General features: G+C 41.8%; 1 protein-coding gene across 10 annotated transcripts in view; it reads left to right on the forward strand.

Annotated features, from left to right (window-relative positions):
* LOC106082975 (sodium/calcium exchanger 1) overlaps positions 1 to 24,063 on the forward strand; it is a 577,326-nt gene that overhangs the window by 231,801 nt on the left and 321,462 nt on the right. The gene's annotated exons all lie outside the window — the stretch shown is intronic.

The raw sequence follows: 24,063 nt of genomic DNA on the forward strand, positions 1-24,063 counted from the left end.
ATTTTAACTTAATTTTGTTTTTATTTTCAACTATTGAATACTTTTAAGTCTTCAACTTCATCTTATTCGCGTTTCTTTTGTTAATTGAAGTTTAAATAATTAATCAAATGTTTTTTCTTATATTTTTAGGTAAGTTTCGCACGCGTGTAGACTGGAATCTTGTCGTAAGTCTTTCACAATTCAAATGAATTTTAAATCATTGTAAGTAGAATTTCATATGCGTACTTGGAAAATTATGTATACCGAACTGCTTTGATTTTTTTAAAACCCTGTGGAAAAGTCAAAAATATCGGTTAATATGCCGTATCTCCGATCCATTAACCACAGTGCGCTGTCAAAAATAGTAAACAAATCATGTAAGCGTTAATTTAATGCATTGACTTCATAAGACCTAGTAAAGGCGGCAGCAGCAACATCAAGCATTATCAGCTGCTAACAGAACTCTCACACCTAAAACCACACTCACTCACACACTCACACACTCTCTCTAAGACTCCATTTCAAATGATGTCATCTCTTGGCAAATTTGCCGCCTTTTTAGCGACAGAGCTCATATCTCATCTCGCTGTTGTTGATGGGAGTCAGTGTTGACAACATCACGAGGGCGATTGTAACCATCACGAGAGTCACTCAATGTGAGTGAGTGGGGGTAATGCTGTTGAATCGCTCACACTTCTTGTTTTGTTGTTTTGCGATGGTGGCCGCGGCTGATGTTATGTTACGCCATTGTTTACCAAGTTTGACATTTGACGCCGGGCCAGCAGTTTTTTTTTTCGGTTGGCATTTGTGACACTTGTTTGCCTATTGTATTGTATTCTTTTATTTTTATTCTTGTCGGTACATTAGGTATGATTGTGTGTGCATGTGTGTGTGTTGGTGTCTCTTGCTCCTTGTCTTCTCATGTTGTCCGCTGTTTTTACGTGGGTGTGCATGACGTAGAAAAGTGCCATGAAATTATAAAAATAATCGTTGTTGGTGTTTCGTTTGGTTGTTGCTGGTGTTGTCTCCGCTATAGTCGCTGCCTGCTGCCCCTGTTCTTGTTGCTGTGATATGTTAATTCAATTTGATCTGTCATAAAATCGGTTGTTCCCATTTTCCATCAGCCCCTTTGTGTTGACAAATATTTTTTTGGTTTGTGAAAAATATTCTGTTTGTCACTCTGGCAGCATTTGAATATTCACACAGAGCTGCCACAATGGACTGCTGACACGATTAATTAATTAATTAATTCAATTAAAATTGTCTAAAAGTGCATTTTTTCTTGCTTCTTTGCTCCAGACTAGTTGTGACTGTGCGTGTGTGTGTGTGTGATGGTTGTGTTTGACTTGACAGAACATTTTGTTTTCACTTTCCCTCATCACATATTTAGCGTGGCGGCCACATTTGAATGTCATAAATTTAGTTAGATGGCGCCTCTGTTCAATTCCTGATAGATAACATGTGTTAAATGGAATTAATTAGAGTCATAATTTTATTAATAAATCTTTTGTTTGTTTTTTTGTTGATGGAGGGAAAACGTGTTTGTACTGCATGTAGCATAGTCCCTTGGGAGAGTGAATTTAGTGATTTTTTTTATTTTTTGTGACTATTGCTGGGGGTCATTCAACCTGTGGGTATGCATTTTTTTGGGTAAAGGCTGTTCAAGTGCCACATTGGTACAAAGTTTTTCAAAGAAATTTTCTAGTTTCGTGAATTTGGTTTATTTTTCCAAAACAAGACAATTCCTTACTGGAAGAGAATATTTAAGGAGCCGTGACTAGTTTTTTTCAATTTATTATTCTGTTTGTCTTCTTCTTCTTTGTGGGTCTTTATTATTTTTCCTCCCATTTGAAGTTCCCCCAGACTTTCACGCAAAGGGTCCAAACAAAAATTTGGCCACAGAATAACGTCATGATTTTTTGCTTTTTTTCCTGTGATTGTCATTCGTTTTTGTTGCCAAGAAATATAACAACGAGAAAATTACATAAAAATCTTAATTCTGTTTTTTGCCAAGATTTAATAACAAAAGGCGACAAGCATAAGCAAGCCAGCCAAAAATAAAATCAACAAAAACCAAAAGAACCCATCTAGCAGATACATATTCTACACTTTGCATATTCTACACCTATACGCTGCTAACAACGCTTTGTGTGTAGAAAAAAAAAATTCAAAAGCAAAAGCAAGAGAAGAAAAAAAATGGATGGACAGACGGACGGACAGACAGACTACAAAATGGACATATTTACACATTCTTTGTTAAATGTCATGAAAGTAATTATTATGGCTATCATGATCATAATGAGCATCGACGTCATTATCAGCCCATAGGCGGCTATAGGCACGTTGATGGCAAAGGCATAGATGGCATCATCCATTGCTTGATGGATGAACGTGTACTATGTATGGGTATTTGTAAGATGTCTCCTATATCTTTCTGTTCTGCGGCCTGCATTTGCTGGGCAATAATTTAAATGCCTTTTTGACTTTACTTTTGGCCGAAAACATTTACTCACATTATAATGAGTGCAAAAATAGCTAAGGAATTTCATTTTTACGTACTATTTAGAATTTTTTTTTTTCAAGATTAATGAGTAATGAGAAGAAAAATTAAAAAAACAAAATCAATACACAAATCAGAAATGAAATCAGAATTTTTATTAAAAAAACATTTAAAAGCATAACAAACAAATAAAAGCGTGCTTGGGAACCCACCACCATGGATTATGGCAAAAATTTTGCAAAATAAGTTTGGTTGAAGGGCAAACTTCTGTCAAACCAGCAAAAGTCAAAGCTTCTAGGAAACGAGCAGGGATGATCGCGAGATCGCTTAACATGGGAGCTATATCAGGTTATAGACTGATCTGGACCGTATTTGGCACAGTTGTTGAAAGCCGTAATAGAACACCGCATGCAAAATTTCAACCAAATCGAACAAAAACTGCGTCTTGTAAAGACTCAAGAAGTCAAATCGGGAGATCGGTTTATATGGGAGCTATATCAGGTTATAGGCCGATTCAGACAGTACTTGGCACAGTTGTTGGAGTTTTTAATAGAACACCGCATGCAAAATTTCAGCCAAATCGAACAAAAACTGCGGCTTGTAAAGACTCAAGAAGTCAAATCGGGAGATCGGTTTATATGGGAGCTATATCAGGTTATAGGCCGATTCAGTTGTTGGAGGTCTTAATAGAACACTATATGCGAAATTTCAGCCAAATCGGACAAAAATTGCGGCTTGTAAGGGCTCAAGAAGTCAAATCAGGAGATCGGTTTATATGGGAGCTATATTAAGTTATAGACCGATTCGGTCAGTACTTGGCACAGTTGTTGAAAGTCATAAAAGAACACTACATGCAAAATTGCAGCCAAATCGGACGAAAATTGCGGCTTGTAAGGGCTCAAGAAGTCAAATCAGGAGATCGGTTTATATGGGAGCTATATTAAGTTATAGACCGACTCGGACAGGACTACATGCAAAATTTCAGCCAAATCAGACAAAAATTGCGGCTGGTAAGGGCTCAAGAAGTCAAATCGGGAGATCGGTTTATATGGGAGCTATATCAGGTTATTGACCAATTTGGACCGTACTTACCATAGTTGTTGGAAGTCATAGCAAAACACTATATGCCAAATTTCAGCCAAATCGAACAAAAATTACGGCTTGTAAGGGCTCAGGAAGTCAAATCGGGAGATCGGTTTATATGGGAGCTATACCAGTTTATAGACCGATTCGAACCCAACTTGGCACAATTGTTGGAAGTCATAGCAAAACATTATATGCAAAATTTCAGCCAAATCAGACAAAAATTGCGGCTAGTAAGGGCTCAGGAAGTCAAATCGGGAGATCGGCTTACATGGGAGCTATATCAGGTTATAGACCGATTCGCACCGTACTTGGTTCAGTTGTTGGAAGTCTTAACAGAACACTACATGCAAAATTTCAGCCAAATCGGACAAAAATTGCGGCTTGTAAGGGCTCAAAAAGTAAAATCGACAGATCGGTTTATATGGGAGCTATAGCAGGTTATAGACCGATTCGGACCCTACTTGACACAATTGTTGGAAGTCGTAACAGAACACCGCATGCAAAATTTCAGCCAAATCGAATAAAACTTGCGGCTGGTAAGGACTCAAGAAGTCAAATCGGGAGATCGGTTTATATGGAAGCTACATCTAAATTTAAACCGATATGACCCGTTTGCAATTTCGAACGACCTGCATCAATGCTGAGTGTCTGTGCAGAGTTTCAAGTGGCTGGCTAGCTTTACGCGTGCGACTGCTATCGTGTTTTCGACAGACGTACGGACGGACATGGGGTCTTAGATCAATATTTCGAAGTGTTACAAACGGAATGACTAGATTAGTATAGCCCCATCCTGTGGTGAACGTGGGTATAAAGAGAAGTGCCTTGGAATGGTTCAAGATGGAGAATGATTTGGTAGCGCAACAATGCCGATGGGCACCCTATTTTGGTTGATTTACTTACGTAAGTGGCTATGACAGAATATTTGTCCCACTAGCCGAACTCAGAATAGATTTCCAAGCGCCTCGGTCTTCTGGGCTCCTTATCCAATTTGTGATACCTTGTTGTCTTGCGCCTAGAACTAGAAGGCAGCTTCCTTTTACTGTTCCTTGTGATATAACAATGGGCGAAAACGTCTAAGTGAGTCTGAAGGTAGTCTGCCATTTAAACCTAACCCAACCAAGGCCATATTAAACAGGGAAGTTGAAGAGTATGATTCAGTAAGGCGGCTATTGGTGGAACAGCTGGTGGTAGAACAGCTGATGGTGTGTTGTCAGCTGCTGGTGTGATGAGGAGGACAACTTTTGTCTATAAGGCAGCTGATGGAGAGGTTGGTGGCACTGTCAGTGGTGTGGTTGGTGGCGTTGCCAATGTGGATAGGAGGCCTTCGATTCCAAGGAGGGCAGGGAGGGAGAGTAGGAGGGTGTTCGCTCCCTTGGGAAGGGGTGATGGTGAGGATGGTTGGTGTGGTTGGTGGCGTTGCCAATGTGGATTAGAGGCCTTCGATTCCAAGGAGGGCAGGGAAGGAGTGTAGGAGGGTGTTCGCTCCCCTTGGAAGGGGTGATGGTGAGGATGGCGTGACAGTTTGCGAAATGGAGGAGGTGACTGATGATCTGGTTGGCATGATATATGATTCGAACGTTGGTATGGCTGGTGGAGCATGCTGGAATGTGTGAGCGTCTCCTCATGCACCTCATACTCAAGAGGTAGAAGGGGAGAATTGAGGCTATGGCTAGCCGCGTATCGTTGGTGTGTAGGTGGACGTCCGGCTGGTGCTTAGTCGGTGCCTGTTAACTTCCGCGGAGGTTGATATGGTGAGACCCACACTTCGTGTTAGGGATCATGGAGTCCGTTCGAGTCGGCATGGTGGGGCTGTCATTCGCACTCCCTCTGTCGCGGAGAGGAATCGGATTAAGGCGAATGCGAAGTTTCCAGAGGTCGGGTTGGTGGTGGAAGTCCGCGATAATTTAGGCTCCAAGGTGGTTGTACGGGAAGCACACTTCGTCATAATTTCTGACGAGTTTATGACGGAGCTCTACGAGTTGAATTGTAAAAAGGTGATGTCTCCTGAAATCTACCGCAAGTCTGTCCGTTTCCCCAGTGCACCGTCAAAGCCGGAAGGTGGTGCGGTCAATATCACCCTGGGGTGGCACATAAGTTGTGCGGGGAGGGAGCCTATATCAATTGGTTCAGGATCACGGCGCACATACAGGACGCTGTTTTCGAATGCCATAGGCACATGTGATTCGACCATAGGGTACAGTATTGCCGCGTGAAGGATGATGTGTGTCGTCGTTGCGGATTGGGTCGTCGTTGCGGATTCGGTCGTCGTTGTAGATTGGACATGTGGCTTCGGCCTGTCCCAATTCCGTTTGATAAAGGAATTACGAGTTCAAGGGATTGCCGGCGAATCATATGACGATCTTCGCTGCCTGCCCCATTTATGCTTGTTCGGTTGCTAGGGCGAATGCTAGGCATTAAGGATCGTCTTATGGATTAAATTTAATCAATTTAATTGCCAGCGGTCTAAATCAGTGACGCATGAGTTAGGTCATGTGAAACGCAGCACTAGTTGCTCGGTCACGCTGGTACAGGAGCCGTATGTAATGCATCGTAGTGTTGTTGGGGTTTTTACTGACAGCGGGGGTGACTCTGCGATTATTGTAGATGCCAGCGTGATCGACTGTATGGTGGTTAGCTATAGCCAGTGGGGGGTCTGTATTTATGCCGAAGGGCTGTGTGGATAGATGTCCTTGGCTAGCATCTATTGTAAGTTTAGCGCCGACTTGGAGGCCTTTCTTAGGTAAATGGATACGGTGCTACTACTTGCTAGTAGCAAACCCCTCATCCTAATTCCAGACGCCAAAGCAAATTCTCCCAGCATTCGTTTGGTCATAAGAATCGCCATTGTGGGCAGTTGCTCAGCGAATGGTTGGCTTTGAATGACGTCGGCGTATTGAATATGCCAAGTGAGAAGTATTCCTTTGATAGACCTTCAAGCGTTAGTGACATTAACTTTACGGCTGCAAATGGTTACCAGTTTAGTTGGAGGGTTTTTGACGAATGGAGGTCATTTCCAGGGATCGGCGGCCTCGCGTTACTAGGTGTTGAAAAATCGAGACGTTAACTTGGACTTTAATGTGGAAAGTTTAAGGGAGACTTCATCAGCATTGTCTTTGGATGACTTCAGGGCACTGATTATAGATGATCAAATTGCTAAGATAGACGATTGGATGAGTACGGTGAATGAAGTGCTCCTTGGCAGACGTCGAAAGGCTGAACCAAGTAAGGGCAAGTGCGGGATACGTGAGTTTGAAACGAAACGTCAGGCGTTTGAGGAAGCAATTCCAAAGAGTTAGGAGTTGTAATGCTGAGGATTTTGCCTCATGCCGCAACGACTTCCTTGGCCATTTTGAGAATGTAGCAGCGACTGTTGATTGGCAGCAAGGAAGATTACTTTAGGAAATTCGTACAGGACAACAGAGATGAAACATGGGGCAAAATTTACCGCGTCTGCCGTCGTGGTGGGCAACAGGGTTCTGACCAGGGTGGCTTTAGAGTGGGGGACAATGTATTGACTTCATGGATCGAGTGTGCAAGGGTTTCAATGGGAACGTTCTTTCCTAATGCGGATGAACACGAACAGTCTTCCAGTGCAGAGATGATCGTGCCTCCTCCAAGTCTGGAAAGGGTCGAGATAGTGGACAGTACCATCTTAGAAGCGGAAAGTCAACTGGCATGGATGTTATGACTGGGCAAATGTTGAAAAGCATCCGCAAGGCCATGTCTGATCATGTCGAGTTAATCCTTACACGATGTGTCGAAGTAGGAAAGGGTCGAGATAGTGGACAGGAAAGGGTCGAGATAGTGGACAGTACCATCTTAGAAGCGGAAAGTCAACTGGCATGGATGTTATGACTGGGCAAATGTTGAAAAGCATCCGCAAGGCCATGTCTGATCATGTCGAGTTAATCCTTACACGATGTGTCGAAGTAGGTTAATTGCCTCGTACGTGGAAATGTGCCCGAGTTGTAATCCCTCTGAAAGTGCCTGATCGATTGAGAAGCAATCCTAGATCGTATTGGGACATCAGTCTCCTCCCCGTGCTTGCAAAAATATTTGAGAGGATAATGGTGACGAGATTTAGGGAGGGCTTCGTGGGGGGTACTTCTCCGTACCAGTTCGGCTTTCGGGAGGAAAAGAGCACTGTGGATGCCTGGATCCATGTCCCGAACTGTGTGAGTGAGTCGAACACCAAATATGTCCTTGGCTTTATTGTCGATTTCAAAGGGTCGGGGTAGTGGACAGTGTCTGCCGTCTTAGAAGCGGAAAGTCAACTGGCATGGATGGTATGATTGGACAAATGTGTAAAAGCATCTGCAAGGCCATGTCTGATTATGTCGAGTTAATCCTCACACTATGTGTCGAAGTAGGTTATTTTCCACGTACGTGGAAATGCGCCCGAGTCGTAGTCCCTCTGAAAGTGCCTGATCGATTGAGAAGCAATCCAAGATCGTATTGGGGCATCAGTCTCCTCCCCTTGCTTGCAAAAATATTTGAGAGGATAATAGTGACGAGATTTAGGAAGGGCTTCGTGGAGGGTACTTCTCCATACCAGTTCGGCTTTCGGGAGGAAAAGAGCACTGTGAATGTCTGGATCCATGTGCAGAACTGTGTGAGTGAGTCGAACGCCAAATATGTCCTTGGCTTATTTGTCGATTTCAAAGGGTCGAGATAGTGGACAGTGTCTGCCGTCTTAGAAGCGGAAAGTCAACTGGCATGGATGGTATGACTGGACAAATGTGTAAAAGCATCTGCAAGGCCATGTCGGATCATGTCTAGTTAATCCTCACACTATGTGTCGAAGTAGGTTATTTTCCACGTACGTGGAAATGCGCCCGAGTCGTAGTCCCTCTGAAAGTGCCTGATCGATTGAGAAGCAATCCTAGATCGTATTGGGGCATCAGTCTCCTCCCCGTGCTTGCAAAAATATTTTGAGTGGAGGATACATCAGGAAAAGAGCACTGTAGATGCCTGGATCCATGTGCCGAACTGTGTGAGTGAGTCGAATGCCAAATATGTCCTTGGCTTTATTGTCGATTTCAAAGGCGCGTGTTATTACCTTTCATGGCGTAGTGTACTCACGAGACTAGGCGAAATAGATTGTCGGGAACTTTCTCTCTGGCGTAGTTAATTTTGTGATAGAAGAGCTTGCGTGGTTGGTGCTAGCGAGACGATTTAGAAGGATATTGAGCGCAGTTGCCCACAGGGTTGCATTTCAGCTTCATATATATATGGAACCTTATGGTGGATCCTCTGTTGAGACGCCTTGCTGAGTCCTTTTGAATCAGTTTATACGTAGATGTCTTGCTCATCCTGATTGAATGAGATTCCAGACTTGCGCTGGAAACTCGTGGTGCGCAGGCCATGTGCATAGTGCGCGAAAGTAGCGATCGTGCTGGTGTTCACGTCGCGCCGGACTAAACCGTGACAATGTTGCTAAAGGACATCTTGTCGCGGAATCGTCCAACCACGTTTCGATCTGGCGGAACTAGATCAAATCAAAGCTAGATCGAATCGTGTAGCGTGAAATTTTTGGGAGTGACTATTTCAGAGAGAATGGGTTACCTGATCCATTTGTATCGGGTGAAGAAGAAGACGACTGAAGTAGCCGGAATGGTCAAGCGTGTTCTGAGAAGTGATTGGGGTCTTATTCGTTTCGCTGTTCGATCCATATGTTAGTCTGTTTGTTGCTTCCGCAACTTATGGAGCGCCTGTTTGGCATGGAATTTCTGCGAAAGTCCTTGGACAAAAGAAGATCCTCTCTTGTCAGAGGGTGGTTATGCTGGTTTGATTGCCTGTGTGTAGGATTGTTTCGACAGATGCACTACAGGTATTGCTCGGCGTGCCCCCGCTTGATTTACTCGTGAGTTACATGGTCGTTCTGTACAGTGTGAAGGGAATTCCATTAGTGCGTGAGTATTGGCTCACTGCTTTTGAGCTGTCAACTGGGAATATTAGGCGACTCAAGGCGCTTCTTTTGGAGCGTCTTCAAGATAGTTGGAGAACTAGATGGACGAACAGCAACAATGGTCGGGTGACATACGAAGTTTTTCGTGACGCGATGTTCGTACGGGTCCGCCCTGACTTTGGTTTCTGCATCAGAGGAACTTGTCCGCGACTGATATGCACTACTGAGAGCGACCTGAGCACAATAGGCATATACCTACGGAATGTCCGTACTATGCAGACATTGGAGAATTAGGCGCGATGGAGATTAGCGAGGCGGCGTGGGATTTTGAAGACGAGACGACTTTTTTAAGTTTAGCCACCTTTTCCCGGGAAGTATTTATATTAGGAGACAAACGCGGCTTAGTGGAGGTATCTATAACGAGGTCTTGCTGTAAGCTGCGCATGGGATATCCTGCCATCTGCCTTGCCCATGTTGATGTGGTGGCGTTTGTCCATTTTTGATTCCCGTTGCCTTTGTGGTTGTGTTCCGTGAGAGAGAGTGGCCGCGGTTATTGTGAGTCCCATGTTGGAGCAAAATGTTTACTGGCGCGACCGAGCTGCGCATGGCATATCCTGCCATCTGCCTTGCCCATATTGATGCGGTGGCGTTTGCCCATGGTTGATTCCCGTTGCCTTTGTTGTTGTGATCGGCCATCCGTAAGAGTGCGTTTATTGTGAGTCCCCTATAGGAGCTAAAATGTTTAGCGTAGCCCGTGAGGGTTGCCGTGTCCTTTTTGTGCTTTGATATATCGTTCTGGTGTATATTGTTTTTGTGCATACTCCTGTATGCTGGCTATAGGTTAGTTTTATGCGATTCCTTTTTCCTAGGGACCAGTCCCGAACTGTTTGTGGTTCAACTGGTAGTAGTCTTTTAAGGCTACGTAGTCCGACCATAGACTTTAATCTGGTACCATGGGTGTCAGAAGCCCCTGGAACTTCGGTTCCAGTCTGAGCGGCCCCCGTGGGGAGTAACGTAGTGGATGTGGTTTGTATCCAAATTACGGGTAGAGCGCAAGCGCAAAGTGGAGTTGAGTTTTCAACTGGGTCTCGTGACCCACAGATCAGAAGGAGTTTTGGGAAGTGCACACTCTACGGCCCTAAGAAATTGAGTTATTATGTATACCCTACACCACCACTGTGGTATGATAGGTATATACAAATCTGAACTTATTTTGATGAAATAAGGCAAAAGCTTTCGATGGGTAATAAAACATTCCATACAAAATTTTTATGCAATCTAAAATTAAAATGTCCGCCTATGACGCTAAACGCCTGGGTTCGAATCCTACCATCAGAATAATATCCAGCGGTGGATTTACCCTCCTAATGCTGGCATCATTTGTGAGGTACTTTGTCATGCAAAAACTTCTCTCCAAGGAGGTGTTGCACTGCGGCAAGCCGTTCGGACTCGACTATAAAAAGGAAGTCCCTTATCATTGAGCTTAAAACTTGGATTGGACTGCCCTCATTGATATGTGAGGAGTTTGCCCCTGTTCCTTAGTGGCATGTTCATGGGCAAAATTTGCAATTTGCCATCTATACCTGTATAGTATAAAGATTTGGTCCAGCATTTTGGTCCGTTTTGGTCCGATCATAAATTTAAACGAGTTGGTATTTTCTGATTTAAATTTTCATCCGCTATGTAATTCGAATTCTTAACAATTATCTTGTAAACGAAACCTCATTCCAGTCAATAGACAAACTTTCCTTCCTTCCTTCCATGAAGGCATACCTTCGTTATTTTACTCATTAAGAAACTTTTGATTCAACGTCGTTCCTGCCCAACATCTTCAATTAGGCAAATTTTTTCTTGAGAATGTGTTACCTTTTTGAAATTCTTTTCATGTTTGACCTTCCTGTCAAATGCCAACAATTGACATTTATTTGGGAAAATTTGCCAGTTTTTGTGAGTTCAACATTGACAGAATATCTATCCATCCATCCATTTGCCTTTTCATGAAGCACTTTTCAATTAATGCCAACAACAATGAGCCAGTGCCAGCCAGACAAAACAACAAATTTTCCATATTTTCAAAAATGAACAATGGATGAACAAAAAATGGATAAATTTAGAACACCCGCCCGTAGACACAACAACAAGAACAACAACAATGAAGAAGAAGATGATTGTGAACATTATTGTCTATATACCTGCCGCTTGATCCTCTTACTTTTGCTCTTCAAGTTCCAAAAGAAAAAATATTCCCCATTATTGGTGGCAGCAGCCACGAGGGCCCCTAAAAACAAAAGTTGATGATGAAAAGTATTTTTTTTCTCAATTTTTTTTTTTTTTGTATCAAACAAAAATGAAGACCAAATATTTTGGCAGCTAAGCATCTGCTGGGATAGTGTTGCCATTAGGAAAATTGATTTTTTGATAAAAGGTGGGAGTTGGGATAAATATGGGGATTTTTTTGAAAAATCTATAAAGGATTTTCTAAAAATTTTTTTTTAAAAGAAAGTTTTGTTTAAAATTTCGAATTTCATAATTTCTTTTTTTTCAGAAAAATAGTGTATTTGATTAATTTTGAATTTCGTGTACAATTTTGTCAACATTATATTTTTTAAGTTTTTTTTTTTAATTTAATGATATTTTTGTAAAAACTCGATTTATACAAAATTTTTTCTTAACATTCGATTTGCGGAAAATTTTGTTTTTTATACCCACCACCATAGGATGGGGGTATACTAATCTAGTCAATCCATTTGTAACATCTCGAAATATTCCTCTGGGACCCCATGAGGTCTATATATTCTTGATCGTCTTGACGTTCTGAATCGATCTAGCTATGTCCGTCCGTCCGTCTGCCGAAATCAGGATAGCGTCCGAACGCGTAAAGCTAGCCGCTTGAAATTTTGCACAGATACCTAATATTAATGTAGGCCATTGGGGATTGAAAATAGGACATATCGGTTCAGATATAGATATAGCTCCCATATAAACCGATCTCCCGATTTGACTTCATGAGCCCTTGAAAGACGCAATTTTTATCCGATTTGGCTGAAATTTCGCAAGTAAGGTTCTGTTATGATTTGAAACAACTGTGCAATGTACGGTCCAAATCGGTCTATAACCTGATATAGCTCCCATATGAACTGATTTCCCGATTTGACTTCATGAGCCCCTGGAACACGTAATTTTCATCCGATTTGGCTGAAATTTTACACGTAGTGTTCCCCTATAACTTCCAACAATTGTGTTAAGAACAGTCCAAATCGGTCAAGAAACTGATGTAGCTCCCATATAAACCGATCTCCAGATTTGACTTCTTGAGCCATTAGAAGCCGCAATTTTTGTCCGATTTGACTGAAAGCAGGCGGTGTTCTGTTACTACTTCCAAGAATTGTGCCAAATACGCCCGAAATCAGTTTATAACCTGATGTAGCTTCCATGTAAACCCAGAATATTTAATTTTTGCTGGTATGACAGAAGTTTGGTATATAGAATAAAATCCTAAATCATAAAATCATCATCATAAAATTTGTGATTTTTCGTACTTATTCTAGCTCGAGATCATATCGAATGCTTTCTATTCAAAGAATAGCATAGCAAAGAACTTATAAAAGTTTTTATACAATTTTTTTCAAATTGTGATTGCAAAACATTTTTTGTCCATATTCCACTTGTGGCAAAAATTTTGTAAAAATTTGATTTTTATAGAAAACTAGCCAAACCGACCCGCTCCGCTGCGCCTTCTTTAACTCTCGAATATCTTTTTAGGGTGGGAACACATCGCCCTGAATGCGGATATCGAATTCGTGCCATTGTAGCCTATGACGCTGAACGCATTCGAATCCTGGCGAAGCGCTGTTTATCCCCCTTCTAATGTTGCCGACATTTGCGAGGTACAATGCCATGGATGGTAATTAAAAAAAATTTCCCCCAAAGAGGTGTCGTACTGCGCAACGCCCTTCGGACTCGGCTATAAAAAAAGGTCCCTTATCATTGAGTTTAAAGTTGAATCGGAAAGCACGCTTTGATGTGTGAAAATTTGCCCCACCTCGATTCTTGGTGGTAATGTTCTCATTAGGAGAGGAATGGCACCTCAGACATTTCGATTCAAATATGGATATCATATTCATGCTGCACTTTCAAATCCCATTGATTTGAGCCCCATATTGCCATGGCCGGTAAATATGAACCGATTGGAGAGTGTTTTGGGACTGGGGCGGCCACCGGCACTTTGCACTGAAATTAGATATCAATTTCGTTCTTTATTCCCAACGGCAATGAAGTTCAGTTTAGGGCATACCCCAAAACACTTGGCTCCAAAATTGGATACCAAACTCGTTTTCTACTACCCGCTGGGTAAAATCGGTTCAGCCAAGTATCATATAGTCATAAGGGCCCAATAGCGTTTTTGAGGGGTGGCATGACCCCCTATACTTCGATGTGATTTTGTATGCCAGATTCGAAATTTACTCCCGAATACCTTTCATTTTAGTCCCATATTAAAATGAACGTCGAATATGTTTGTTTGGGGGAGTTTGGGGCTGGGGCGGCCCAATGGGTATTTGGACTAAAATTTTAAAACCATATTCGTATTCTACTCTCCAATACCTTCCATGTGATACCTATATTGTCCCGATGGGTTCACTTTTGATTTTGGGTTGTATTTTTGGCATAAGGGGGAGGGTCTGTCCCCCTTCCGATATATAGTCTATGTTTCCTTCCAGACCAACCTACACAATGTGCGAAAGTTTCGAGAAAATCGGTTTTGCCGTTTTTCAGTCTATACGGAATAAACAAACCGAGTCCCTTATTTCCGTGATTGGCTAATGTGCCTATTTTGGTCGTTTTTGTGGGGGTGGGGTGACCCCCTATACGTCGTCATGAATTTGTATGTCAGATTCGTTATCTACTCTCACATACTTTTCATTTGATACCCATATTGTCTTCATCGGTCCACTTTTGATTTTGGGAGGTGTTTTTGGGGTAATGGTGGAGGGTACGCCCCCTTCCGTTATCAATAAATTATAAAGCCTATTCCTTTTTCCTGACCATATTCTTAATCTACTCCCGAATACCTTTCATTTGAGTCCCATATGGTCATGATCGTCAAATAAACCTATTTTAAGAGGTTTTGGGGCTGGGGCGGTCCCTCAGGCTTCTGTGACCCAACTTTTACTATGAAATTCGTACTCTACTCTTGAATACCTTTCATTTTAATCCCATATTATCCCGAACGGTACACTTTTTTTTTTGGGCAGTACTTTTGGGCTAAGGGGGAGGGTCCGCCCCCCTTTCCTTCCAGGGTACCTACACAATCTGTGAAAATTTGAAGGTAACCGGTTCAGCCTTTTTTGAGTCTATACGGAACAAACAAACAAACCGACAAACAAACACAAATCGAATTTTATATATAAGAAGATTTGTATTGGTCTATGAATTCTCTCGAGGATTAAAGATCATCTAAGCTTGGATGTAAGATCTACTCCCCTTTTTAGAAAAACTTAATCTTAGTCCTATACTCTCATGGGAATTTGGGAATGGAAAAGCCCCAGATTGGTAGTTTGTAGGATTTGTGGTATTGTTCCCCAGAAACTTGGTCCCGAAAATGGGTATCAATTTCGTGCCCCTCTCCCAAATACCTTTTATTTGAGCCCAATATTGCCATGGTCGGTTAAGATGTATGTCCGATTAAGAAGTGTTTTGGGGAGTTGGGTGGTTCCCTAAACACTTAGTCCTGAAAAAATATTAGCATTGTGTTCCACTCTCAAATATAATTTTTGTGACCACCATATTGCCTTTCGTTTAAGGGGAGTATATGCGATGAGGCATCCCTCAAACACTTGGCCCCTAAAAAAGGAAATCATATTCGTTTTTTAATCTCAAATATCTCTCATTGCAATATTCTGCTAAATGACCGGTTTTGGGGGTGGGCCCTTAACATCGTGCTCTGCTCTTTTTGAGCCCCAAATTGTCAAGGTGTGCAAATACGTCCTATTTGGTGGTTGTTATTGGGGTGGGAAGTCCCCTAGACTGTTAGTCCCGAGTGCTCATATCAGATTCGTACTCTACTCCCATATACCTTTGAGGCCCATATTTCCGTAGTCGGCAAACATGTTCGGTTTGAAGGGGGTGTTTTGGGGGTTGAGGAGGCCAGGCGGTGACTTGGCCACGAAAATATATTCATATTCTATATTTGTCCTCTTTGGGGGTTGCTTTTGGGAGGGGCTTCCCTTCATACACTTTTTACCGAATGTTGATATCAGATTCGTGCTCTACTCCAAAAGATCTTTCATTTTAGCCACACATTGCTATGATCGGTACATTTGTTCTCTTTGGCAGTTGTTTTGGGAAAGGGGCGCCCCCCCTCAAACACTTGGTTCCACATTTGGATATCAGATTCGTATTCTACTCTAAAATATCTTTTATTTGAGCCCGATATTGCCATGGTCAGTAAATAAGTCCTGTTGGGGGGGTGTTTTTGGGAAGGGGAGGACCCTCAGGAACTTGGTCCCAAAACTGGATATCAATTTCGTGCTTTACTCCCAAATACCTTTAATCTGAGCCCCATATTGCCATTGTCGGAAAATATGTCCGATATAGGAGTGTTTTGGGGGGTGGGGCGGCCCCCCCAACACTTGACTCCATATATGAATATCACATTCGTTTTACATTCTCAAATAACTTTCATTTTAGTCCCATATTGTCGTGATTGGTATATAAATATATTTGGTGGGTTTTTGGGGTAGGGCGTCCCCCCTAGGTACCCCATCCGAAAGTTGGTTATCAAATTTTAGGTCTTAGGCTACTATAGAAGAGCGCACACAAAATTTCGCTTAAATCGCACCACCCATCTCTGAGATATGGCGTTTCTGAAAGTTTGTGTAAGGGGGAGGGTCCGTCCCCCCTAAGATTCCGAAAATATTGTACCCCATTTTCACCACGGGACCATTATGCATCATCTGCGAAAATTTCAAAAAATAGGTTCAGCCGTTTTTGAGTCTAAACGGGACAAACAAACAAACAAAAACAAATCGATTTTTACATATAAGATTAGCTGAGTCCGGCTCGCTCTGCTGCGCCCGATAATAAACTACCTACTAAAACACCTATTGTTAAGGCCCGTCTTAGGTTGGGAAAGTTAAAAAATAATACCGCAAAGAACCGCAACGAAATTCCTATATTTTAGTTTTCTATTGGGTTGCCCAAAAAGTAATTGCGGATTTTTCATATAGTCGGCGTTGACAAATTTTTTCACAGCTTGTGACTCTGTAATTGCATTCTTTCTTCTGTCAGTTATCAGCTGTTACTTTTAGCTTGCTTTAGAAAAAAAGTGTAAAAAAAGTATATTTGATTAAAGTTCATTCTAAGTTTTATTAATAATGCATTTACTTTCTTTTAAAAAATCCGCAATTACTTTTTGGGCAACCCATTATATTCAAAGGACCTATAGGTTGTCATGACAAAGATATATGCTGTTTGATCAATTTTGATCACTCTGCCCTCTCTCTCTCTATCTCTCCAAATTAGCGCCCTCTACTGGCTGTTTTCAGTTGGATCAACTAAATACAATTGAAAACAGCCAATAGATGGCGCTAATGTAAATGTTAGTGTTTCTCGCTTGGAGTGGCTTAAAGTCTATAAAATTGATCATCATGTCGTCATGTCAAATAGTCATCATTTAGTCTTTTATTAAATCAAATCAAATTGCCATATTGAATGATTTTCTGTGGAAAAGAACTATCGCGGTGGCGATTAAACCACGTAAAACCATCGAACAAAAAATTGTTCCCCAGCAGTACATTGTTTGGTCTTGTCTATCGATGAGCTAAAAATGGTTGCAACCTTAACGTTAAGGTTTGCAACCTGCTATCAAGCTGAACGTCATCATTTTGGGGTTATGGCGGCCTACATTTAGTTATTTCCCCAAATTAATTAAATCACTTAGTGCCCTGTTAAGCCATTATGATTGATCAACTGGTGGGTGAGGGTTATGCGCCACACCACATCTGCCACTTGAAAACAAATTTGAATGACGCACTCTACTCAAAAAAAGCTATCACTTGATTCCCCATTGTTATACCCACTACCATAGAATGGTTGTATACTAATCTAGTCATTCCGTTGGTAACACCTCCAAATATTGATCTAGGACCCCATAAAGTATATGTATTCTGGATTGTACCGACATTTCGATGTAGCCATGTCCGTTCGTCCGTCTGTCGAAATCACGATAGAGGTCGAACGCATGAAGCTAGCTGTTTGAAATTTTGCATAGAAACTTAATATTGATGTAGGTCGTTGGGGACTGCAAATGGGCCATATCGGTTCAGATTTACATATAGCTCCCATATAAACCGATCCCCAGATTTGACTTCTTGAGACTCTGAAAGCCGCAATTTTTGTTCGATTTGGCTGAAATTTTGCATATAGTATTCCGTTGTGACCTCCAACAACTGTGCCAAGTACCGTTCAAATCGGTTTATAACCTGATGAAGCTTCCATATAAACCGATCTCCCGATTTGACTTCTTCTACAAGACTCAAGGTTTGTCCGATTTGGCTAAAATTTTGCACATAGTGTTCTGTAATAACTCTCCACAACTGTGCCAAGTATGGTTCGAATCGATCTATAACCTGATAAAGCTCCCATATAAACTGATTGCCCGATTTGACTTCTTGAGCCTTTACAAGCCTCAATTTTTGTCCGATTTGGCTGAAATTTTGCACATAGTTTTCTTTTATGACTTCCAATAACTGTGCCAAGTAGCGTACAAATCGGTTTATAACCTGATAAAGCTCCCATATAAACCGATTTCCCGATTTGATTACTTGAGCCCCTACAAGCCTCAATTTTTGTCCGATTTGGCTAAAATTTTGCACATAGTGTTCTGTTATAACTCTTAACAACTGGGCCATGTACGGTCTAGATCGGTCTATAACCAGATATAGCTCCCATATTTTAACAGAAACCATGGTTGTGGGTTCCCAAGATTCGCCCCGGCCGACCTTAGCACGCTTTTACTTGTTATATATAAGACTAGCTGTACAGGGCCCGCCCAGCTGCGCCTTCTTTGACTCCCTCATTTTTATCTGAGCCCTCTACTAGCACGGTCAGAAAATAATTCCTGTTTGGGGGTGCTGGCACGGCCTTTCAGATATTTCGCCCCAACGTGGATATCATATTGGCGCTCTGCTCCCAAATACCTTTAGAAAATTGCAAATTTTTCCCATTCCACTAAGGAACAGGGGCAAACTTCTCACAAATCAATGATTCAAGTTTAAACTCACTGATAAGGGGCCTCCTATTTGTAGCCGGGTCCGAACGGCGTGCCGCAATGCGACACCTCTTTGGAGAGAAGTTTTACATGGCATAGTACCTCACAAATGTTGCCAGCATTTGGAGGGAAAACCATCGCTGAAATTTTTTTCTGATGGTCACGCCAGGATTCGGACCCAGAATTTTCAGTGTCATTAGCGGACATGCTAACCTTTGCGCTACGGTGGCCTCCGTGGCGGCGGATCCTGAAATAATATCAGCATCGTGCTAGAAGACGATTTTGTTTGGGCCCCATAATGTCAAGCATTTTAAGGTGGCTATCAAAATATTCAGGGTTAGGGGTATCGTTCAGATCCACACTAACTAATTTTTTTTTGTATTGGTTATCTACATTCAAAATCATATTTCAAAGCTATCACTTGGGATACCACATTTTTAAAGATCCGCGGGTCCTCCCGTGTCTATCCCAATTTGAGGGTAAAAAGTGTTCTCTCCTTCCAAAGATCTGAAATTTTTTCTAATGTTCTCGCCAGGAATAGAACCCAAGCGTTTAGCGTCGTAGGCGGACATGCTAACATCTGCGCTACGGTGGCCCCCCTCCCGACATTACAGTTTGGTGTTGTTTTTATTGGGAGGAGAGGTCGGTAATAAAATTCGTACTTTACTCTCCAATACCTTTAATTGGAGTCCCATATGGTCCCGGTCGGTCCACTTTTGATTTTGGAAGGTACTTTTGGATTTGGGACGGCTTCCTAGATACTTGAATCCAATTTTTAATATTGGGGTTCTATATAGTCCCAATCGGTCCACTATTTATTTTGAGCGGTATTCTTGGGGCACGTCTCAGGTATTTGGATCCAATTTTTGACACCATATTCGTATTCTACTGCTGAAAGCCTTCTGCCTCCAATGCCCGCTAAATGGAAGTTTATAATGACAATAATGCCATTTATAATGACAATAAGGGGTTCAAAATGTAAAATTTTTGAGACTGGAGAACAAATCTGATATATAGGGGTCCACTTCACCACCAAAAATACCAACAAACCGGACATATTTACCGACCATAGCAATCTAAGGCTCAAATGAAAGATGCTTGGGAGTAGAGCACCAATGTGATATTCACGTTGGGGCGAAATATCTGAAAGGCCGTACCAGCACCCCCAAACAGGAAATATATTTTGATCGTGCCAGTATAGGGCTCAGATAAAATGAGAGAATAAAAGAAGGCGCAGCGGAGCGGACCCTGTCCAGCGAGTCTTATATATAAAAATCAATTTGTGTTTGTTTGTTGGTTTGCTTGTTTTTCTGTTCTGTATTTTTTTGCAGATGGTACATAATGGTCCGGAGGTGAAAATAGGGTACTATATTTTTTGATATCTGAGGGGGGGGCGGACCCTCCCCCTTTTCCTAATTTTCAGAAACGCCAGATCTCAGAGATGGGTGGTGCGATTTAAGCCCACTTTTATGTGCTCTTATAGTAACCTTAAAATAAAAATTTTATATCCAAATTCTGGAGGGGATACCTAGGGGGGACGCCCGCCCCAAAAACCTACCAAATATATATTTATAGACCAAATACGACAATATGGGACTCAAATGAAAGGTATTTAAGAGTGGAAAACGAGTGTGATATTCTAATATGGAGTCAAGCGGTTGAGGGGCCGACCCTCCCCCCCCAAATGGGGAAACAAGTTCATTTGATGTTGGGGCAGCCACTCCGACATTTGCTATACATACGCACTGTACTTCCGAACAATCGGCTTACATGGCCGTTTGTTTGGTGTTTTTTGGGGAGGGACGTTTTCCACCTTTTTTCACTACAGTCATACTCTACAATTTATGAAAAGTTCAAGGAAATTTCATTGTCAAATTTTTTAACAAAAGTTCCCAGATTACCTCTCTTTGTTGAAAACAAAACCAAAAGACGGCAATACCGGCCGCGCCAGAGCAATCTCATCATTATCGCCACTGCCACCGTGTTATAGACAGACAGCTGCTCATATTGATTTGGGATGTGAAGGCAGACAGTTGGCTCGTTGGAATGCCTGTTGCGGATGTTGTGGTCTACCAACAACCCACGTCGATGGAAGATGTGACAAAAATTCTTGATTTCTAATTTTGATTTTCCTGTGCTCATTTGGAGAGAAAAATCAAAAGTAAATGAAATGGGGATAAGGAAGACAATTTGACATAAGGTGGAAATTGCTCAATTTCTTGTTTTCTGTTGCAATGTTGAGTGTAGTGGCAGGCCTAATTCACCCTGCTCCTCCTCGTTCTCGTCCTCTTCCTCCACATCAACAGTTAATGATTGCCCAATTCAAATGAGTCAAAATAATTTACATGACTGCAAAACCAAAACCTAAACAAATCACATCTGGCTGGCAATTTGTCAACATGTCTGAGGTTTATTTTGTTTTTTCGAAATCGGAACCATTTTGAGTAAAATAATTAAAAGTGAAAAATAATCGTTCTGCCAATAGCCTCAAACATAAGGGGGCAAGTTAAGTGGCCCCACAGGGCTAGCTGGTAAAAATAGTTCAATGTACTTGAATCTATTGTGGCATCTCCCTCCTATTCGTCCCACTTCGCCTTCTTTAGCAACTATTCTGAGAAATATTCTAGCAACAGTTTTGCGGCACCAATTAAACTATTTGATGGGGTTTTTATTGCCCTGATAATGTTTACAACACCGACAAAATCCATAAAGAAAAAGTGTTAGGGGCCGAGGGCAAGATGCAAAACAGACGCATAGACTAATGGAAAAGATGGAGAACAACAAAAGTAAATGGCAATCTACGGAAATACCTTATGGCTCGTTCAAAATGACTTTCAACAGCTTCCAATGTGCGTATGTACAGGGACTTTAGTTGTAGATTTGTGGAGAATTCAAGTTTTCAAAGAGATTTTTTTTGATTATTGTTTTCACGAAACATTTATTAATAACTATCCAAACCGGCCCCGCTCCGCTGCGCCTTCTTTAACTCTCTAATATCTATTTAGGGTGGGAACACTTCGCCCTAAATGCGGATATCGAAATCGTGCCTTTGTAGCCTATGACGCTGAACGCGTTCGAATCCTGGCGAGAACATAGGAGAAAGCGGTGGTTATCCCCTCTAAATGTTGGCGACATTTGCGAGGCCCGCTGGGTACTTGGACCCAAAATTTTAATATCATATTCGTTTCTGGTCTCCAATAGCTTTCATTTGATACCCTTATTTTGCCCATCGGAACACATTCGGATATGGGTGGCGTTTTTGGGGTAAGGGGAAGCGTCCGCCCCGATATCTCAAAATTATATAGCCTATGTTTTCTTCTAGACAAACGTACACAAACTAAGAAAACTTGAGGGGTGGCGTGACCCCCTTTACTTCGATCTGATTTTGTTTGCCAGATTCGAAATCTACTCCCGAATACCTTTGATTTGGGCTCCATATTGAAATGAACGTCCAATATGTCTATTTGGAGGAGTTTTGGGGTTGGGCGGCCCAATGGGTACTTAGACTCAAATTTTAATACCATATTCGTATTCTACTCTACCTTTCTTTTGTGACCTTTATTGTCCCTTTTGATTTTAGATGTATCTGATGAGGCGTCCCCCAAACACATGGCCCCAAAATAGGATATCAAATTCGTTTTCTAATCCCAAATACCTTTTATTTGAGCCACATATTGGCATGGTCTAAAAATTTTTACCCTTTGGGGGTGTTTTGGGGAAGGGGTGATGGCCTAAATACATGGTCCTACATTTGGATATCAAATTCGTATTCTACTCCAAAATACCTGTATTTGAGCCCCATATTGCGATGGTCCGTAAAAAAATTGCTATTTGTGGGGTATTTTGGGAAAGGGGTAGACCCCCATAGAATTGATCTCGAAAGTGGGTATTAATTCTTGATCTACCGCCCATGACCTTTCATTTAAGCTCCACATTGACAGGGTCGGTAAATATGCCCGGTTTAGGGGTGTTTTGGAGATTGGGGTGGTCCCCCAAACTCTAAGCCCCGAAAATATATGTGCAACGTGCTCTATTCTCATATATCAATTTATGATTTATTTGAACCCCATATTGCCATTGGCCTCAAAATTGGATAATAAATTTGTTTTCTAATCTCATTTAAACTCCTTATTGCAAAAGTCAGCAAATATGTCCGGTTTGGGGTATGGGCCCTAAAAATTATGAATATCGAGCTCCACTGTCTTGAAGACCCAAATTGTCTTGGTAAGCCACTACGTCCTATTTGGGGGTTGTTATGGTGGTGGGATGTCCCCTAGACAGTTGGTCCCAAATGTTGTTATCAGATACGTGGTCTACTCCCAAATACCTTTAATTTGACACCCATATTTCCATAGTCGGCAAACATGACCGGCTTGGGGGGCGTTTTGGGGGATGGGCGAACTTGAAATGTATGTCGGATTCGTGTTCTACTCTAATAACCCTCTTATTTGAGCCTCATATTGCAATAGTCAGCAAATACTTTCAATTTGGGTGGTGTGGCCCCATAGACACTTTTCCCGAATATTGATATCAGATTCGTGAATTTCTCCCGAAGAACTTTCATTTGAGCCCCATATTCATATGGTCGTAAATTTGTCCCCTTGGGGTATGTTTTTGGTGAGAAGCGGCCCCCCAAACACTTGGTCCCTTATTTGGATATCAGATTCGAATTCTACATTCAAATACCTTTTATTTAAACCCCATATTGCCATGGTCAGTAAATAAGTCCTGTTTGGGGGGTGTTTTGAGGAAGGTGTGGACCCCCAGAAATGTGGTCCCACATTTGGATATACGATTCGTATTCTACTCACAAATACCTTTCATTTGAGTCCCATATTGCCATGGTTGGTAAATATGGCCGATTTAGGGGTGTTTTGGGGGTTGGGGTGATCCCCCTAACACTTGGTCCGACAATTGAACATCAGATACGTTTTCTTATCCTGAATACCTTTCATTTGAGTCCCATATTGATGTGATTGGTCTAAATATTTGTTTGGTAGGTTTTAGGATGGGGCGGCCCCCCTAGGTACCCCATCAGAAATTGGATACGAAATTTTTATTTTTGAGGTACTATATGAGAGCACTCAAAATTTCTCTTAAATCGCATTACCCATCTCTGAGATCTGGCGTTTCTGAAAATTACGGTAAGGGGGAGGGTCCGCGCCATTATGCCGTTTCTGAGTCTATAAGGAAGACACAAACAAACAAATACAGATTGATTTTTATATATAAGATTCGATTATTTCTCAGTTCCTGCTTTAGACTGCCGTATGCTGAAACCCAGAAGTTTACCGGAGCGTTTAGTACCCAAAATACACCGAC

The sequence above is a fragment of the Stomoxys calcitrans genome, chromosome 2 (assembly GCF_963082655.1).
Source record: "Stomoxys calcitrans chromosome 2, idStoCalc2.1, whole genome shotgun sequence".
Lineage (NCBI taxonomy): Eukaryota > Metazoa > Arthropoda > Insecta > Diptera > Muscidae > Stomoxys > Stomoxys calcitrans.